General features: G+C 46.7%; 1 protein-coding gene across 1 annotated transcript in view; it reads left to right on the plus strand.

Moving 5' to 3' along the window:
• Positions 1–20,076, plus strand: part of KPNA3 (karyopherin subunit alpha 3) — a 1,434,883-nt gene that overhangs the window by 491,437 nt on the left and 923,370 nt on the right. The window lies entirely within an intron of this gene.

Below are 20,076 nucleotides of genomic sequence, written 5' to 3' on the forward strand. Positions count from 1 at the left end.
ATAAGCAGGGGGGCACTCATTCTTATCCCCTGTGCAGACAAGCCATGGCTTTATGGAACACAGCATTGACTTACCAAGTTCATTTGCAGACACAATTCCTGCCAGGAAAGGAAAATACTCTGGCAGACTAACTAAGCAGAAACCTCATGGATCCCAACGAGTGGCACCTGGATCCACAAGTCTTCAGCATGATAAAGAAATGGGGACGCCCAGACATAGATCTATTTGCCTTCCCTAAAAGCAATCAACTAAAAAGATTCTGCACAAGGACTTATCATAGGCACACTTGGAAAGTGGACACCTTATCTTTCAACTGGACAAACCTAGCAGTATATGCCTTTCCTCCACTGCCTCTCCTCCACAAGGTACTCCTAAAAGTCAGGCAGGAGAAACCAAAAATTATTCTGATTGCCCCAGACTGGCCACACCAGTACTGGTATCTGATCTTAAGGAACTTGTCCCAATGCCCAGCCTGGACCTTATCTCAAATATCTCATCTACTGTCCCAGCAAAACAATCAGATTCTGCACAGCCAACTCAGGACCCTAAACCTGGTGGCATGGTGGATAATGTAGCCATACAAACCACACCTCTCAGTAAAGCTGTGATGGATATCATTTTAGAAGGCAGAAGGCCTAGTACTAGAAAATCCTATGCTGGGAAATGGAAGAGATTTTGCGCTTGGAACCAAGCTCAAGGAACTGATACAGCTGTCTCAAATATTCCTCAGATTTTGCAATACTTAACTGAGATACTGGACAAAGGCCTATCTTTTTCATCAATTAAAATCCATGCCTCTGCCATTTCGTCTCATTACAATACAGAGCCACCACTCTTTTCTCATCCTTTATTAAGGCAGTACCTCAGAGGAGCCAAAAACTTAAGGCCTCCAAGGAGAACGCCAATACCTGCATGGGACCTCAATTATGTCTTGGAGAAACTCACCTTGCCTCCTTTTAAGATGGCTGCTACTGCGGATATAAAGTTCTTATCTTGGAAAACAGCTCTGCTCCTAGCAAAAACTTATGCAAGACGTGTTTCAGAGCTGCAGGCTCTCATGGCTGTGGAACCCTTTATCATTTTTTATCCAGGCAGGGTCTCTCTGAGAACAAACCCTACATTTATGTGTAAGGTGGTATCCAGTGTAGCCCTTAACCAAGCAATTCATTTGCTAACTTTTTATCCAAATCCACAGAACAAGGGGGAAAAAATTTTGCATTCATTGGACGTACACAGACAACTTAGATTCTACCTGGACAAAACTAAAGTTTTTAGAAAGACGGACTTTCCTTGTGATGCTGTGGCATATGCCACTAGTAATTGTTCTATCTCAAGCAGACTATTTCAAAGTGGATAGGTCACTGCATTTGTTTCTGCTACTCACAGCATGGCAAACCAGTGCCTAAGGGCATGAGGCCACATTCAACCAGAGCTGCAGCCACTTCTGCAGCCTTTCTCAGGGGAGTACCAACCAAAGACATTTTAGAGGCTGCTACTTGGAGTTCAGTGCATACCTTTACAAAACATTACAATCTGCGCCTCTACTCTAAATCCAGGGCTGGCTTTGCCACTGCAGTTCTGCAGGGCCTCATAACCGCTCCTAATGCTGTTTAGCTCTAGCCCCCCAACCATAGCTTTGGGACTCAACCCAAATGTAATGACTGCAACAGTGAAACACGAAGAACATAGTACAGTTGTGTACACTTACCATAAATGTAAATGTTTGAGTGTATTCACCGTTGCAGTCCAGGTTACCCACCCGCCATCCCCCTTATTTTTACTGGAACTTATCTTTACTTCTCTAATCTGTACAACCTAGGTGGTGTATTTGCTTATAGGTGAAAGTAAAGCTTATTTTGGTGCATGTGTGTTTTATTTACATAATTTTAGCCTACCCTTTTGGGGGCACCTGACATCTGGGGCAAGAAAAACTGAATAAAATGGCATCAGCTGCATCTTTTATACCCTTGACAACCTGACGTCAGGGAAGAGGCGACAGCAACCGATGCAGGACCCAAGACTTGGAATTCAGGCCAACCGAGGGCAACCTGCCAGCAGGATAAACCAGATGTAATGACTGCAACAGTGAATACACTCTAACATCTACATTTATGGTACGTGTACACAACTGTACTTTCTGTGCCTTGCCCTTTGGGCTTTCCACTGTTCCCAGGATATTCGCAAAATGTCTGGCTGCAGTCATCGCTTACTGCAGGACAAAGGGCATCCAAATATTCCCCTACTTAGATGACCCAATTCAAGCAGACAATCAGTCTCTCTTCTTCACACCCAGGCCCTTCTGCTCTTCTTGCAGTCTCTAGGATTTCTACTAAACTTCCCAAAATCTCACCTGGATCCCACACAGGACATTGTCTTCCTGGGTTGCGGAATCCGGACAGACATTTTGAAGGCCTTCCTACCACCAGAGAAGGTAGAGTCCCTGACAAACCACCTACTTGGTGCCCTTCAAGCATCAGAACTGACAGCAAGGCAATTTCTGAGACTTCTGGGTTACAAGGAAGCCACCATACCCATGGTGCCCTGAGCAAGACTGCACATGAGGAAACTTCAGTGGTATCTTTGGTCAGTGTGAACTCAGCAGTCCCATCTCCTAGATTTCAGGGTTCCACTCCTTCCCTGTTTGAAACAGGAATTGTGCTGGTGGGTGGCTGAGGTGGCAAAGAACCCAGGCCTCCCTCTACAAGCACCCACAGCATTCCAGACTACGCATGCAGATGCTTCAGGTCTGGGATGGGAAGTAACTCTAGGACAAAGGAAAAGTGCAAGGTTTGTGGACAGACGGACATAAACTAGACCACATAAACGTCAGAGAAATGAAAGCAATCCTTGCTGTACAAGCCTTCCAGCTCTGTCTAGTGCAAGGCCCTCTCAACATATTCATGGACAAAACCCACAGTCCTGTGGTATCTCAAACAGGGAGGGGCAAAGTCATACTGCCTATGTAGGGTAGCTCTGCAGGTGTGGGAACTGGCCACCTCACAGGGAATTACCCTACAGGCAGCCTACATACCCTCCCTGTACAACTCCCAGGCAGATTTCCTAAGCAGGACCATTTCAAACAACCACGAATGGATACTTCACAGAGATGTTTTCCCGGATCTGGTCCACAGGTGGGGTATACCTCAAATAGACCTCTTCACCTCCTCCATAAACAGGCAACCCCAAGGCACTGGCAACAGATGCCTTCCTAATTGTCCTGGAAGGGGAAATTTCTTTATGCCTTCCCCTTGATTCAAAAGGTGCTGCTAAAAATTCAATAAAACTCACCAAAAATCTTGCTGGTGACTCCCCACTGGCCCAAACAGCACTGGTTCCCCCCTTCTCCTTCATTTGTCCAAGGGCAATCACCACAAGTTACCCCCCTCAGTGGACCTGCTCACACAGCACAAGGAAACTTTGATACACCCACAGTGGCAATCCCTGCATCTCACCCGGTGGCTGATGGGATTCTGATCCCCTTCAGACACCTGTACAGTGAGGACGTGCTCAATGTCCTGCAGGAGGCAGGGAAACCTAACGCAAGAAAATCGTATCTCTCAAAGTAGAAAAGGTTTTCCATTTAATGTCACAAAAGATAGTTGGACCCGCTGGAAAGTGTCTTTCCTCTTATCCTGTCTTACCTGTGTGAAGTACTGCAGACAGGACCTGCCTTCTCATCTCTAAAAGCACATTTGTCTGGAATTTCTGCCTTTTTTATCTCTGGATTCACCCCTTGCATCCAGATTCCTGCTAAACTTTACTCAAAGGGGTACTATATTTGAGACCACCCAGGAAACTGTCCCCTCCTCCCTGAGATCTTAACTGTGTATTAGAAAAACTCACCTTGGCCCCCTTTGAGCCAGCAGACAAAGATCCCATAAAATTTTGCACATTTTATTGGTAGTTCTGACCTCAGCCAGGAGGGTCTCAGAGCTGCAAGCTCTTATGGCTACACTACCCTTTCTAGCCTTCCACTTTGACAGGGTGACACTCAGGACTTAACCCATCATTCATACCCAGAGTAGTAGTGAATGACCTATCCTTGAACAAGGCCATTCACCTGCCTACCTTTTCCCCCAACCCACAGGGGGATAGTGAGAGAAAGTACTTAATTCCCTGGATGTCCACAGACAACTTAGGTTTTACCTACATAAAACCAACCCTACTAGGAAATCAGGCCAATTATTTCTCTCCTTCCACCCCAGAGCTCTGGAGAAAGCAGTGACCAAACAGACCATTTTGGCCTGGATATCCAGGGCCATTTCTTTCAGCTACGTACACCATGGGAAGACCTTGCAGGGCAATGTCAAAGCCCACTCCACCAGAGCAATGACCTCCTCTGGATCCTTTACAGGGCTAGACACCAACACCATACTTGAGGCAGCTACTTGGTCCTCTGTGCACACCTTCACCAAGCACTACAAGCTGGACCACATCTCCTGAGCCACGGCGGGGTTTGCCAGGGCTGTCCTACACAGATTCCTGGAAACCTCTTCCAGGCCACCACCCAATCCTTAGTGAGCTTTGGCACTCACACACATGTAGAATACTGCAACATTGGAATAGAAGGATATAGGAAAGTTGTATAAAATCTTACCATAACCATAGATGTCCTTCTCTTCCATGTTGCAGTATTCCTTCCTCTCCTGTTAGGTTGCACTTGCCTTCCTAGGTGAAACTGGACAGGCTGTGCCCTTAATATGACTGGCTCCAACTAAGGCTTGGTATGTTCTGAGGGCTGGTGCTTGCAGACATCACTTTTATGGCCCATGTTCCTGCTGCCATGTCAGATGCCCGACTTGCCAAGAAGGACTGAAAGTCTTTGGAATCCTGGCCAGACGAACTGGAGAGGAAGAAGGGTAAACCCACATGTAGACTATTGCAACATGGAAGAGAAAGACATCTATGGAAGTTCTTAGTGTTTCACACTTGCAGTCATTACATTAGGGTTATCTGCTTGCAGTAGCCCTCAGTAGGCCAGATTAACAAAGTCTTGGGTCCTGCGTCGGTTGCTGTCCCTTCTTCCATGATGTCAGGTCGTCGGGTATAAAACGTGCAGCCGACACCATTACATCAGTCTTTCTTGCCGTGCGGTGCCCAAAGCAGAAGCAATTCGCAAGTGCCGGTTGGCCGACTCTGAAATTTTCAGTTTCAGAACCGAAGTATTCAACTAAAGCTAAGTACCCCGGTGGGGAAACTTTTTTTTGCTCTTTACTGATGTCAGTAAAAGTTAATAATTGCATTACTTGTGGAAAGCAAATACCTCATAAAGATTTTCATTCGTACTGTATTCCTTGCCTGGGCTCTGACCACGACACAACTTGCTGTCGGTTTTGTGCTTTATTTAATCAGCGCACTATCTGTTGTCGGTATATTTTTGCCTCTAAATATTTTGGTTCTTGGTTTAATTATCCAGAAATGTCGTCTGTTAGCCGTCTGACTACTGGGATTTCGAAAAAACACAAATCTGAAGACAGAGACAGCCTGCCGAGGTCCAAAACTGCTGACAACGCTTCTTTTAAGCCAGTTCACCGGTATTCAGTGAGCCGCTTTTGCAGCCCCGATACCTGCTACTTCTGATTCGCAGGCCTCTACTGAGACCCATTCGGAGTCCAGTATGGTGCGAGATACTTCAACTATGGAACCCGCGGATGTCTCTACCTTGGATGGGTCTGGAGCCGCTGTGCAGGCACTGGCTTCTGAGGGTGTATTCAGGCTTACTGACTTGGATATTAAACTGACGCCTCCTTCATTTAGGCCTAAATCAAGAACCATGCCTAAAAAACAGATGCCCAGGCCACATGTTGTGGCTTCTGTGCCTAAAAAACAAATAAGAATGGCTGAAGATCTTATGACTCTAATCAGGGGAAGCCAACCTCCCCCTTCTAACAGACCTAGTACTGAAGTTGTTTATGAATCTTCTGACCAGGATTCTGATTTTTTCTGATCTGGATTTGCCCTTATCTACTTATGAGGATTCTGATGCAGAGGACTCTATTCCCTCTGCTTCCCCTGCAGAGGATTTTTCTTTTGGTGAAACCTTATGTACTCTAAGGGAGCATTTCCACTGGGAAAGCCAGGATTTTTCTTCAAAAAAAAAAAAAAGCTTAGGGATTTCTTACTCCTGCCTCTGCATAGGCCTTTAGCTGTTCCTCCTATACTAGATATTGTTGTTGATGCTTTTTCGAAATCTAGTTTGACACCTGATTCTTTGCCTCCTGCTCCCAGAAAATCTGACAGATGTTATGTGATCCTATCTCGCCTACATTCTGACTGATGGGTTCGGAGCCGATCCCTCGGCTCCGACTCGGCACGCTTATGCCAAAGAGCGAAGTCTCTTATTGGCTGAGCTTACTATATCCCAGGATGCACCACTACCAGTCCCCCAGATCTCGTTTGCCGCTAACTAGCGAAGACGTGGTCTCGAGCTGGCTGAGCTGAGTAGTATTTTACTTACTTTTTTCTGTCAGAAAATTGCTGTTCCTGTCATAAAAAGCTGTTTTAACGGCTACTCTGTGCTTTGTGTAGTGATTGGAGTTTTTTTGTGAAAACTTGTAGTGTGATTGGGCGTTAGTTTCTGATTTCAGGCCTCCTTCATCTGTAGGGCCTTTCCCGGTCAGTCAACCCCTCTCAAACCTTTGGGGTTTCAGATCCCCTTGAGTTTCTTGTTGTTTGGATTGTTTAAATCGGCAGTTGTAAACTGATTTTTGTAGAGTCAGTTAAGTCAAATTAGGATTGTATTGTTCTTGCTATCAGAGAATTACTGCATTATTGGTCATAATGTCTCAAAATCCTAGGCCTTCGGGCTTCAAAAAATGCACCAAATGTAATTTTAAAATGTCAATCACAGATGACCACTCTCTCTGTGTTTATTGTTTGGGTGCAAAACATTTACAAGAGTCATGCAGCGTGTGTCACGCTTTTTCCTCGAGGGTCCTCCAGGAGAGGAAAAATAAACTCATTCTTAAAGGCTTAATAAAACCCTCCTTTGAAGAAGCTTTAGCATCCTCTCCTTCTCCAGCTAAAAAGAAGGCGTCGGCTCCGACCAGTCCGTCGGATCCGGCCGCCAAAAGACATAGGCAGGCTTCTCCTTCGGCTCCAAGGACTTCGGAGCCGAGGCGGAACGGTCTGCCTCGATGCCACCAGTCTCGACTCCTCTGGCTTCGAGCCGATGGCTGGGGCATCGAGAGGCGGGTCACCTTCGGCTCCACTGGTCTCGAGCAGACAAGGGTTGCCCGCTCAGACACTTCCTCCTCGGCGCCAAGTCCTCCTCGGCACCGATGGAAACTAGTGTGGTATTCCTTCGGCGCCGATAGTCATCGAGTCGCCTCGAGCCGGTCCCCTAGCCCTTTGGGGCCGTTGGAGAGGCCATCTCGAACCCGCTCAGTATCCTCTAAGTCATCGAGGATGTCGGATTCGGATATAGACAGGGTGCTCCAAAGACTGTTCCAGTCCCCAGTCTTTCAAAAATTTGTTTCGCTCCGACCCAGTTGGCTTCGGAGCCGATAGCCCATGCCCATCCCATTGCTATTCCTCCTCCGACCGCTTCGGCTCCGGAGCAGGTGCTGTTGGAGCCGGTGGAGATCTTAGGGTCGGCTCCGACCCTTACTCCAACCCGGGCCTTCGGGTCCGAGTTTGGTACACGGACTTCTTCGGCTGGACCCAGGGGTGATGTTTCGGGACCTATGCTTTCGGTTCCGAGCCTCCTCTCGGTGCTTCGGCTGCGGGACTTCCGTCTGCTATCATGGCTCCGGGGACCGGACACTCCCAGGATTCTGGGGGTCCGGCTTTCAGAGCTATGAGGAGTGCCTTGGCCAAGTCTTCGGCCATCTCTCCGGCTTTACCGGCACCTTCCCTGGGCGTGGAGACTGGGTCTTTGGCAGTTCCCCTGTCCGTAGGCAGCGGAGCCCCTGGGCCTGAGGTTACCCCCATTGGGGGTTCCCCTCCTCCTGAGGGTTCTTAGGAGTTGTCTTCAGAGGAACCCCCAAGGAAGAGATTGTGCAAGAGGAAGCACGTGGACTCCCCCGAGTCTATTACATCGGATACTGATCTTGATGATGCGGAGGGGTCCCCGAAGTCGTCCTCGGATGGTGTCTCATTTGCAGACATCTTAGAGATCCTCAAACAACGAGGCGGCTGGATATCCAAACCCCCCTCTGCTGATGAGTCAGTGCTCCTCAAGGCCTTTGGGGCTCAGCCCTCCGCCTCCTGGGTGTCTCCGCCCTTCGACGAGCTCCTGGATTTAGTTTGTCGAAGGGCGTGGGAACATCCAGATACCGTGGAACCAGTCCCTTCTCGTCCTAATAAATTTTTGTCTGCCCCACCTGAGAAGGAGTTCCTTACTAAAGGCGTGGCTGTAGATGCCATGGTGGTGGCATCTGCTACACAACAGGACGTGGCAGAGGCTTCAACGTCCGTCCATCCTCCTAATAAGGAGTCTAGGAGCATGGACAGGTACGGGAAGCGCACCTTGACTTCAGCGGCCTTTACTTTAAGGTCTCTGAATTATTTGGCACATTTTACCAGGCTTCAGAGGGATCTGGTCAAGGAGCTGTCAGATTCCCTCTCGGGTAACCTACCTGAGCATCTAGCCCAGTCGGTTAGCTCTCAGTTGGCTATCCTTACGTCAATTTCTAACTCGTCCATGAGGCTCATTTCCTATGCGGCCAAGGGGCGGGTAGAGCGCAGGCACAGGCGTGGCTCTACGGAGACAAGCCTGGCTCCGCTTGTGTTAGTTTCATGGAGGCCTTCAAGTCTTCCTTCGCCGACGCTCCCTTTGATGGGTCCTCTTTGTTTGGACCTAAGGTTAAAGACACCCTTACCGCTGTGAGCAAGAGGGAAAAACTTTATCTGCCGTAGGTGCCGTTATTCCACTCCTTCGGCCTTATCCCAAGGCTAAAGGAGGGGAAGATGTGGTTCCGTAAATCACGTAAGTTTTTCCTCAACAGCAGGAAGATTCCCTTCCAGAGGCAGAGGACGGGAAATTTTTCTGGGAGACGCCGTCCCAGAGGCGCAGAGGGCCCCGCAATTCTGGAGACCGCGAGTCCTTTCGTGGCTCTTCAGCCTCCCACACATCATGAGGGATTGCCCGGCTGTGCTGCTCGGAGCCAGTCGGGTGCCGTTGCCAAGCACCTAAAAGCCTGGGAGTCAATCACTCAGGACAGATGGGTGCTTCGGATCATTGCCGGAGGTTACACCATCCCATTCACATGCTCACCCCACCGTCCAAAAAATCCCGGACCCACCACCCAGTCAAAGGGAAATTGCAGCCGCAGAAGCTTTAAAGCTGCTAGAAAAGGAGTCATCCAACCGTCCCCACAGACCAGATCGGATCCGAAATTACTCCAGGTTCTTTTAGTGCCAAAAGACAGGGGACCTGAGACCAATATTGGATCTCAGCAGACTGAACCAATCCGTCCACGAAATCCAAATTCCGAATGGTCACGTTACAATCCATTCTCCCATTGTTGGAGAAGGATGTTTGGATGTGCTCCATAGACCTCAAGGACGCCTATTATCACATACCGATACATCAGGCGTCCAGGAGGTATCTGCGCTTCAGCCTGGGAGTCAGTCATTTCCAGTTTTGTGCACTGCCCTTTGGTCTCACCACAGCCCCCGGGTGTTCACCAAGTGTTTGGCAGTAGTGACTGCTCACCTGAGGAGTCTTGGATTCCAAGTGTTTCCCTATCTGGACGACTGGCTCCTGACTGCCACCACCAGGCATCTACTAATGGACAACCTCAAAGCCACCATCTCCTGGGTGCTACCCTGGGGATTACATTCAATTGGTCAAAGTCTGTCTTGCTGCCCTCTCAACGCATAAGGTTCATAGGAGCAGAGATAGACTCAAAATTGATGCGCTGCTTTTCTTCCTACCGAAAGGATCCAAACTTTACAGGGCCAAGTTCAAGCTCTGATTTCAAGATCCAAAGCCCCAGCCAGGATGGTCCTACAAGTTTTAGGTTCAATGTCTGCCACGGTTCTTCTAGTTCCTCTGGCAAGATTGCACATGAGGATTCTTCAGTGGCTATTGTCAACTCAATGGTCCTTTCAGGACCTTCCCCTCAATCATCCCATCATGATTACAGAAACATGCAAACGGGACCTTCGCTGGTGGCTTCAGACATCCAATCTAAATCAAGGAAGCCCCTTTGTTATTCCCTCTCCAATGGTTACCCTGACGACAGATGCCTCCCAGATAGGGTGGGGGGGGCATTGTCTGGGCAGGTTAGTTCAGGGCTCCTGGCTTCCAGACGAAGCTCTTCTCCACATCAATGTGTTGGAGATGAGGGCTGTACTTCTGTCCCTACAGGCCTTACACAAGTTTCTTCCTCAGGGCATCATCGCCATTCACACAGACAACATGTCGGTGGTCTGGTATCTAAACAAACAAGGAGGGACCAGATCTTACCCCCTTTGCAGAGAGGCCATGAGGGTGTGGGAATGGGCTGTAGCTACCAACCGCTTCTTGGTAGCGACCCACATTCGGGAAATCAAATATATTGGCAGACAAATTGAGCAGGACAATTCTCTCTCCTCACGAGTGGTCCCTAAACGAAACAGTAGCAGCTCAGGTTTTCAGGAGATGGGGAACGCTGCTGCGATCTATTTGCAACACCACTAAACACGAAGTGCAAAGGTTCTTCTCCTTGACTCCACATCAAGGGAAGCAGCTGTGGATGCTCTAGCACAACCTTGGCCAACAGGGCTACTTTATGCCTTTCCTCCGATACCACTTCTCTCCAAAGTCATTCAAAAAGCTTCTCAATTGGGGTCCACAATGATACTGATTGCTCCATACTGGCCTCGTCAGGTATGGTTTCCCTACCTGAAGAAACATGCGGTGGATGATCCTTGGACGTTAGATCTAACTCCGGATCTGCTAATCCATCAGTCGGGACGACAGCATCAGTCCCTACACTCCTTGAAGTTGACAGCCTGGCTCCTCCACTTCCGACTTTAGTCAGAAGTCACACATTAGACCCGGAAGTTATTCACATTTTATCTTCAGCCCACAAACCCACCACTAACAAATTGTACCTCAGTAAGTGGAAGAGGTTTGCCATCTGGGCTCAACTCAGGGGCTTAGACCCTATCACTGCTCCGATCCCGGAAGTTTTGAAATTCTTAACATCCCTGTTTAATCAAGGATCTTCTGTCTCTACTATTAAAGTCCAACTGGCGGCTATCTCTAAATTCCACGAATCCATGGATCCTCCATTGATGAGCAGCAGATTATGCAAGACTTTTATTAAAGGTGCGGGCCTGTTAAGACCCCCAGTTTTTCATCCTGCGCCTCCGTGGGATCTTGATTTGGTGCTTCGTGCATTAACATCTCCCCCTTTCGAACCGGCTGCTACATGTGAGTTAAAATATGTCTTGGAAAACTGCCTTCTTAGTTGCAATTACTTCTGCAAGAAGAGTTTCAGAGCTTCAAGCCCTATCTATTAAACCACCGTACTTGATTTTCCACAAGGATAGAGTATCACTTAGGCCTAATCCATCCTTTGTCCCAAAGGTCTGTTCTAATCTCTGTCTTCAACAATCTCTAGAGCTACCAGTTTTCTTCCCAAAATTCTCCAATGAAGCAGAATACACTCTCCATAAATTGGATGTTCACAGGCAATTGCGCTTCTATTTAGACAGGACTCAGCAATTTCGTAAGTCAGACCAATTGTTTGTGTCCTTCTCAGACAATAAATTGGGTAAAACCATTACAAAAGCTACTATCTCCAAATGGATTAGAGATTGTATAACTCAGGCTTATTCTTCTTGAATAAGCAACTTACAACATCTATCAGAGCTCACTCTACCAGAGCTATGGCGACTTCTATAGCTTTTCATTCCAAGCTCGCTATATCGAGATTTGTGCTGCGGCTACTTGGTCAAATCCGCACACTTTCATTTCCCACTATAAATTGGATGTGGCATCTAAAGGGCGAGCATCATTTGGTTCCACGGTACTCAGGAGTGTTTTCCAGTGAGCCACCCAGGATTCAGGTGCTAGGGACGCTGTCCCATCAGTCAGAATGTAGGCGAGAGGATCACATAACATCTTTTAGTTATGTACTCACCATAACTTCAGATGTTTGGGATCCATCTACATTCCTAATACCCACCCTCCTTCCCCCTGCCTTGGAGATCAGAAGAGATTGAACAGTTTTGAGTTCTACTGTTTTATCTTGTTTCATCTGACGATGTTATATAAGCAGGGCGTGCATGTGTGCATGTATGCGGACAAACTAGATCTGGGGGACTGGTAGTGGTGCATCCTGGGATATAGTAAGCTCAGCCAATAAGAGACTTCGCTCTTTGGCATAAGCGTGCCGAGTCGGAGCCGAGGGATCGGCTCCGAACCCATCAGTCAGAATGTAGGCGAGATGGATCCTAAACATCTGAAGTTATGGTGAGTACATAACTAAAAGATATTAGTGTTCCCTATTTCACACAAGTTCCTTTTTAAAAATCCTATTGCGAATCCAGAGACTATTTCAGTGACCCAAGGGCTTTAAGGCTTCTGCTGCTAAAAATCCTACCCCTTCTGATAGAAACTCCAGGGCACTGGATAGATGGCGTAAGAAAGTTTACACTTCTGCAGCCTTGACCATTAGGGCTTTAAACTGCCAGTTTCATATGTAAAAGTATCAGCAACATGTTATTGGATTGCTTAAACAGAAAATTATGTTGATTCCTCACTGTGCGGAAAATGAAGAATTACAGGATTTAATGCATTCTGCTGAACAGGTTGGAAAACATACTTTTCAATGTGGATTTGATTAATTAGAGGCCTCTTGCAGGGCTGTTGTTACTGGGTCTGTGCTCAGAAGGCATGCTTGGCTTAAGGAGCAATCTTTGCCTGATCATGTTGAACTTAAATTATTGGATGCTCTCTTAAATCAGGACCACCTGTTTGGCAACAAGGCTGAGGAAGTTATTAAAAAGATGGAAGATAAAGCTAAATCTATGCAAACTGTTAAAGATTTCTTACACGTTCAGCCTCCTATATTTAGTAGGCACTGACCCTCTAATAATTGGTCCTTTCCAGCCCCTTCCAGGTCTTCTCAAGCCAAACCCAGACACAGCAGAAACCCCAGGTTTCAGTCCCAGGGGGGGGACACTACTAAGCAGTGGGGGGGGGGGGGTTCTGCACCCAAGTCAGGCAGTAGTAAGATTCCCCCCTATGGAAAACTGTCTCAATGACTTGCTTTTAAAACTTCCAAGCACTTCCCAACTGAATGCTCCTTTAGGCGGAAAGATTGGTCTGCAGGCCAAAAACTGGGCACTCATTACCCAGGACAAATGGGTTTTAAATAGTGTCCCAAAGATACAGATTTCATTTCCACACCTTACCCAACACTAAGCGGGTGGCCAGATCTACCCAAAAATCAGTGGGCAGAGTCCCAAAATCAAGTAGTCTCTCTTAAGCCTGGGGGTATTCAGTCGGTACCAGAAGAGGAAAAGGGACAAGGTTTCTATTTCAGACTTTTTCTGATACCCAGAAAAGGCAATACATGGCATCCTATCCTGGACCTTTCTACTCTAAATACCTTTCTGGTGATTCCAAAATTCAGAATGCTGACTCTTCACCAGCTGCTTCCTATGCTAGGCAAAGATGCATGGTTGGCAACACTAGACTTGAGACATACCTGCACATCCCTATCAGGGAGTCTTGCAGAAGATACCAATGCTTCAAAGCAGGCGACATGCACTAGCAGTTCTCTGCACTGCCCTTTGGCTTATCTACCGTGCCCAGGGTATTCACAAAGTGCCTAGCTCCAGTCATTGCATTCTGCAGGCAAAGAAATATTCAAATATACCCATATCTGGACGATTGTCTATTTCAGGCAGAAAGCCAGGACATGCTTTTGAATCATCTGGCCTTTTTTCAAAGGGCACTGACTTGTCTGGGGTACACCATATACGAAAAGAAATCACACCTGGTACCCTGTTATCAAATTATATTCCTGGGAGCAAACTTGAATACAACTTCCCAGATGGTTTTCTTCACGCCAGAGAAACATTGGACAACCTACTTCAAGTGGCCACAAAAACCCAGTTATCTGCAAGGCAAATACTGTAGGCCTTTGGGTTCATGGCCTTCTGCATTCTTCTAATTCCGTATGCAAGGCTGCATATGAGGAAACTGCAGTGGTATCTCAAAAGTCTATGGTGTCAACATTCACAGGATCTAGAAGCTATGATTCCTATCATACCTTGTCTATGCCTAGAGTTCCTTTGGTGGGCAGAGGCCTGCCACCAAAAACAAGGGACTAACATTCACACTACCCCCTGCCGCCCAAACCTTAACAGACACATCAGGCTATGCATGTGGGGGGCTCACCTGACAGGGAAGTGCATTCAGGGCAAATGGGACCAAAGTCAAATGCACCTACACATAAATCAAAAGGAAATGTTAGCTGTACAGAATGCTCTGACAGCCTTCAAGGACCACATTCTTCCAGGACAACTAATGGTAAAGATACCACGGTCATGTGGTACATAAACAGGGTGGGGTACACACTCTCACCCCCCTCTGCAGACTAGCCATGGTATTGTGGAACACAGCCTTGAGCTATCAAGTGGATCTACACGCTCAATTCCTGCCAGGAAAACTAAATACATTGGCAGATGGACTAAGCAGAAACCTTATGGACCCACACAAGTGGAAACTAGAACGAAAGATTTTCAACATGTTGACAAGCAAAGGGGGAACCCAGATATAGACCTGTTTGCCTCCCCCCAGAACTTTCAATTGGACAAATTTTGCACAAGGATTCCCAACAAAAACTAGCCTGGAAAGTGGATGCTCTATTCTTAAGCTGTAAAAACCTATCAGTTTATGCCTTTCCTCCTCTGCCTCTGCTCTCCAAGGTACTATTAAAGATAAAACAGGACAAGCCAAGGACGATTTTATTTGCAACAGACTGGCCACGCCAACACTGGTACCCCATCCTACGCAGTGTCATGCTTGGCCCCATGGCACCTGCCTCAGACTTCTTCCCTGTTGTCTCAGCAGGAGAACCAGATTTTGCACCCTCAGCTGCAAACCCTGAACCTAGCAGCCTGGCCAATTACCTAATCTCTGCTTTACCACCCCTCAATAAATCAGTGATGGATATCATTTTAGAGGCTAGGAGGCCTAGTACTAGAAAATCTTATGCTGTAAAATGGAAAAGATTTTGTACCTGGAACCAGTCTCAAGGGATGAGTGCAGCAGTGCCCAATTTACCTCAGATTCTACAATATTTGACTGAGATCCTTCATAAGGGCTTGTCCTTTTCCTCCATCAAACTTCATGCCTCAGCCATTTCAGCTGATTATAGCACAGTGCCTCCCCTCTTCTCACCCACTGCTCAAGCAGTTCCTCAGAGGGGCCAAAAATTTAAAGCCACCGAGGAGAGCTCTAACTCCAGCCTGGGACCTTAACTTTGTCTTGGAGAAACTCACTCTTCCTCCTTTCGAGCCAGCTGCTACTGCAGATTTAAATTTCCTTTCCTGGAAAACAGCTTTCCTTTTAGCAATCACTTCTGCGAGAAGGGTATCCGAGTTACAGGCCCTTATGGCAGTGGAGTCTTTCATCATCTTTCATGCGGACAGGGTGTCCCTCAGAACCAATCCCTCCTTCATGCCCAAGGTGGTATCCAGTGTGGCTCTTAATCAGTCCATTCATTTGCCTGCCTTCTTTACTAACCCGCAGAACAAAGAGGAATGGATACTGCACTCCTTAGATGTGCACAGACAACTGAGATTCTACTTGGACAGGACTAAACCTCAAAGGAAATCTGAGCAACTGCTGGCGGCATTTGCTGCTGGGACAGAGGGGGAAAGCTATTTCAAAGCAAATCATTTCAAAATGGGTAGGCCACTGCATTCATTTATGCTATAAGCACCATGGAAAACCTGTCGCACAGGGCATCAGAACCCCATTCAACCAGGGCTGCATCTACCTCTACAGCCTTTCTCAGGAGTGTCCCTACAAGGGACATCCTAGAAGCTGCTATCTGGAGTTCTGTACATACTTTCACCAAGCATTATTATTTGCCAATTTTCTCTAAAATCCAGAGCTGATTTTGCCACTGCAGTCTTGCAGGTCTTTATAGCCGGTCCTAATTCTATTTAAATTCCTCCTCCCAACCTTAGCTTTAGGAATCTACCCAAATTTAATGACTGCAACAGTGAAACACTAAGAAAATAGAACGGTTGTGTACACTTAGCGTAAATGTAGATGTTAGAGTGTACTCACTGTTGCAGTCATGGTTACCCTCCCTCCAGCCCCCTTTCTTCTTTTGGCTATACCTCTACTCTCACTTACTATGCTCAAAAAGCTTTTTGGTGGATTTGTTTTTTTGTTGGAGGTATATCCTTGTATTATAGATTTAATTGTTTCCCATTAGAGGGGCATCTGACATCTGGGGCAAGAAAAACTGATGTAATGGTGTTGGACTGCATATTTTATACCCCTGACGACCTGACGTCATGGAAGAAGGGACAGCAACCGACACAGGACCCAAGACTTTGTTAATCAGGCTGACTGAGGGCTACTGCAAGCAGATAACCCTAATGTAATTACTGCAACAGTGAATACACTCTAACATCTACATTTATGGTAAGTGTACACAACTGTACTTTATGATAAGATTTTACACAACTTTCCAATCTGTGCCAGGGACTCCTTATTCCAACTGTGTGACAACTTGGGCATTACATTCAACTACCTGAAATCATCCCTTCATCATGTACAAGTTTTACACTTCATATGTTGTCATCTGCATACGGTCCGCCAAATTGCCAGGCTCCCAAGCTCCAGACTTTTCAACCTTCATGTTCAGGCCTCGTCAGTGCTTGCAAGTCCCAAACCTCCAGCTCATGCATTTCTAAAGAGTCTGGGTCATATGGCAGCATTAGCAGGACTGGTCCCTCTAGCCAGTTGTGAGGGACCCTATAGTGTTCTCTGGCAGTTCAATGGACCCTCCTAACTATTCCATTGGATTTCCCATATGGCTTGAAGTGTGTGTCACGAGCTGATTCAGTGGTGGTTAGTCTCCACTAGTTATGTAGGAGAATACCATTTGTAATTTATTCTCCTGTGGCCAAGGTCAACATGGATGCCTTCCTCCTGGGGTTGAGGGGGGCATTTTGAGGGGAGGACAGTTCAAGGGTCTTGGTCTTCTACAGTGGCTCACATTCACTTCAGCCTTCAGGAGATGAGAACAGTCATCCTAACATCGCAGGCTTTTCAGGACATCCTCCCTAGGGTTGGCAACGCATGTCCCAGGGAAGTCCAACATTCTGGCTAACAGCCTCAGCAGGAGTGTTTTATTGCCTCAGGAGTGATCTCTAAATGACAAAGGCAGCTCTGATTGTTGACACTGTGGCACTCTGTGTTGCGACCTGTTTGCTTTCGCGCCCAACACAAGTGAGAACTGTTATGTCATTGTTCCCCCTCCGAGGCAGGCACTCAGGGATACTTTGCTTGCTTGGCCCCTTGGGTCTCCTTTATGTTCATCTCCTAGTTCCACTGATATTGAAGTTCTACAGAAAGCACCCTGTTGCAGAGCTACAGTGATGTGCTCTGCTTCTTTAGCTTAGACAGTTGTGGTTTCCCTTAATTTGGTCTCTTATGAAATACCCCCCCTTAATTATTGGATCCCATTCCAGATCTCCTCTCTCACCCATTCAGTCTGGATCCCCCAATTTTCAGTCTTTCAGGTTGACTGCATGGTTCCTCCTATTCCCTTGATGGCTAGGAATTCCAAGCTTTCACAGGCGGCCATTCATATATTCTCTTCTCAGAAAGAATCCGGTTAAAAAGTATGTAACAGTAAATGGAAAAGATATGCTCTATGGTTAGAGGCTCAGGGACTTCACCTCTTATGTGCACCCTTGGAATAGGTCTTGGATTTTCTGGCTAAGTTTTTCAGCTCTGGCTCTAGTTTTTCTATTAAAGTACATTTAGCGTCTGTTTGTAATTTTCATATCAGCAGAGGTAGTATGCCCTTGGCTTCTCTCTGGGTTTCCAGGGTCTTTCTCAAAGATACTTCCCTTCGTCCTCCAGTATGGGATCTGGTTTCTCCCGGGGGGGGGGGGAGGTCTGCCTTTTGTTCTTTAGGTTCTCGATGGTCCTCTTTTTGAACCTTCATCTTCCTCAGATTTGAAGTTGTCTACTTGTGAAAACCAAAAATGGCGGTGTTTCTATCTGTATTACAGAGAAATTCACCTCCTGTGTAGTTAGACTGGACACCTCTATGGAATTACTCCAAGTTCTGTTTACTATGGGTAAGACCCTCCAAGTCATAGCCAGTTATAGATCCCTCCTTCCATAGGTCATGACGCTCATGAAGCCTGCTTGACCAAACTGGAGTCAATCTAGTTATTCCCGACCACTCTGTTTATGGGGGATTTCAGTTCTCACCATCAACTGGGAAATCTACTGTAGCCCTAACTCACTAGGCAAAAGTTCCTTCATTGTAATTTAAATGCCCTGGAACAATTTGTTCATACCCTGACAAGAGGAACAAACGTACTAGATCTGTTATTAACGTGACAAACAGATGCACTGCTGCAACTGTCGAACCCTCATTAGTTAAAGCTGGCCATAAATCCGTCACCATCAGGCTGGCATGAACACCAGAACTCATCAAAGGGCGAAGTCAGATTAAAAAAGTCACAAGGGCAAACTATACCCTCCTAAGAGATGGTGTAAGTGCATTCCAAGCCCCACAGCCAGCTAGAAGTGGCAACTGCACTGAAGCTGACACTAAAGCCCTGTACAGTCAGTTGCATAAGTGTGTAGATTCATCTGTACCAGAAAGAATCGAAGCTAGAGCTCCAAGTAAAATCAAGCTGCCATAATGGATGCCCAGCATCAACAAACTTTACAAGAAACGCAAAAAGTTGATGTCCAAGAAAACAAAGGTGAGGCCCCAACTATGGAAAAATATCCTCCTCAGCCTCAACAGGTAAATAAGACAACATGTCAAATCTTGTAAGGACCTATTTGAGAAACACTCAGCAAGCACAGCCAAGGATAAGTAAGGCCTTTTACAGGTACATACGTTGCCTTAAAGGTAGGACCCAAGCATGTGCTTGACCTAGTGACTAATGGTATAACACACACTGACCCCACAGAGATAGTAAAACTGCTAGCGGATATGTGTGGTGAAAATTTCACTCCCTTATCCCCTCCAAACTTAACACAAACCTTGCCACAATCTTCCCTCCCCCTACAGATCTAAAGAGCAGGTCATTAAAGCTTTGTCCATGGTTTAAAAAAAAAAATCCTTTATGGTGCCAGATGGCATCCCAGGCTGTCTTCTAAACAGGCTAAAACATCACTGTTAAGTACCCTTTTCAATCGCAGCCTATCTACAGGCTTTGTACCTGTGGAATGAAGAACAGCAACGGTTATTCTCTTTTCCAGAAAGGTGGCCTAGCAACAGACCTCGGGGAATTCTAGACCCACAAGTCTAACCAGCTTCATCTGTAAGGACATGGAATGTATCATTATGGACCTCATAAATAGATGTAGGCAATCTTCACACCCTGGAACAACTCAGTTTGGCTTCGTCAAGGGGATATCCTGCCTGTTAAATCTGGTGGATTTCTTCAAAAATTTGACCAGGGCAAATCTGTGTACACAACATATTTCCACTTGCAAAGGCTTTCGCCACAATTCCACACTTGGGCATTACGATAAACTTAGCAAAATGAATGTAAATCCCTTTGTAAGATGGGTTGCCAACTGGCACACAAACCAGACACACTGTCAAAGTGAGTGACTCCACATCAGCCGCAGACCTGTCACCAGCAGGGTGCCACAAGGGTCAGTGCTAGGCCCCTACTGTTTAGTGCATACGTCTCAGAAGTTCAGGATAAAACTAAGGGGTTGTGGTTGACCAGGTTTGCGGACAGCCTGCAAACTAGGTGAGATTATTGACTCCTCAAGTGAAGCCTGTATACTCCAGGAGGGTCTTATGCAACTAGACTGGTGTCTTAGTCTTGGTCTCCGTCTGAATGCAGTGAAATATAGTCATTCCCTTCGGTAAAAAGTGTCCCTTCACACTATCAAAACAA

Source organism: Protopterus annectens, chromosome 5.part0, assembly GCF_019279795.1.
Source record: "Protopterus annectens isolate FY-2018-M chromosome 5.part0, PAN1.0, whole genome shotgun sequence".
NCBI classification, from domain to species: Eukaryota; Metazoa; Chordata; order Ceratodontiformes; family Protopteridae; genus Protopterus; species Protopterus annectens.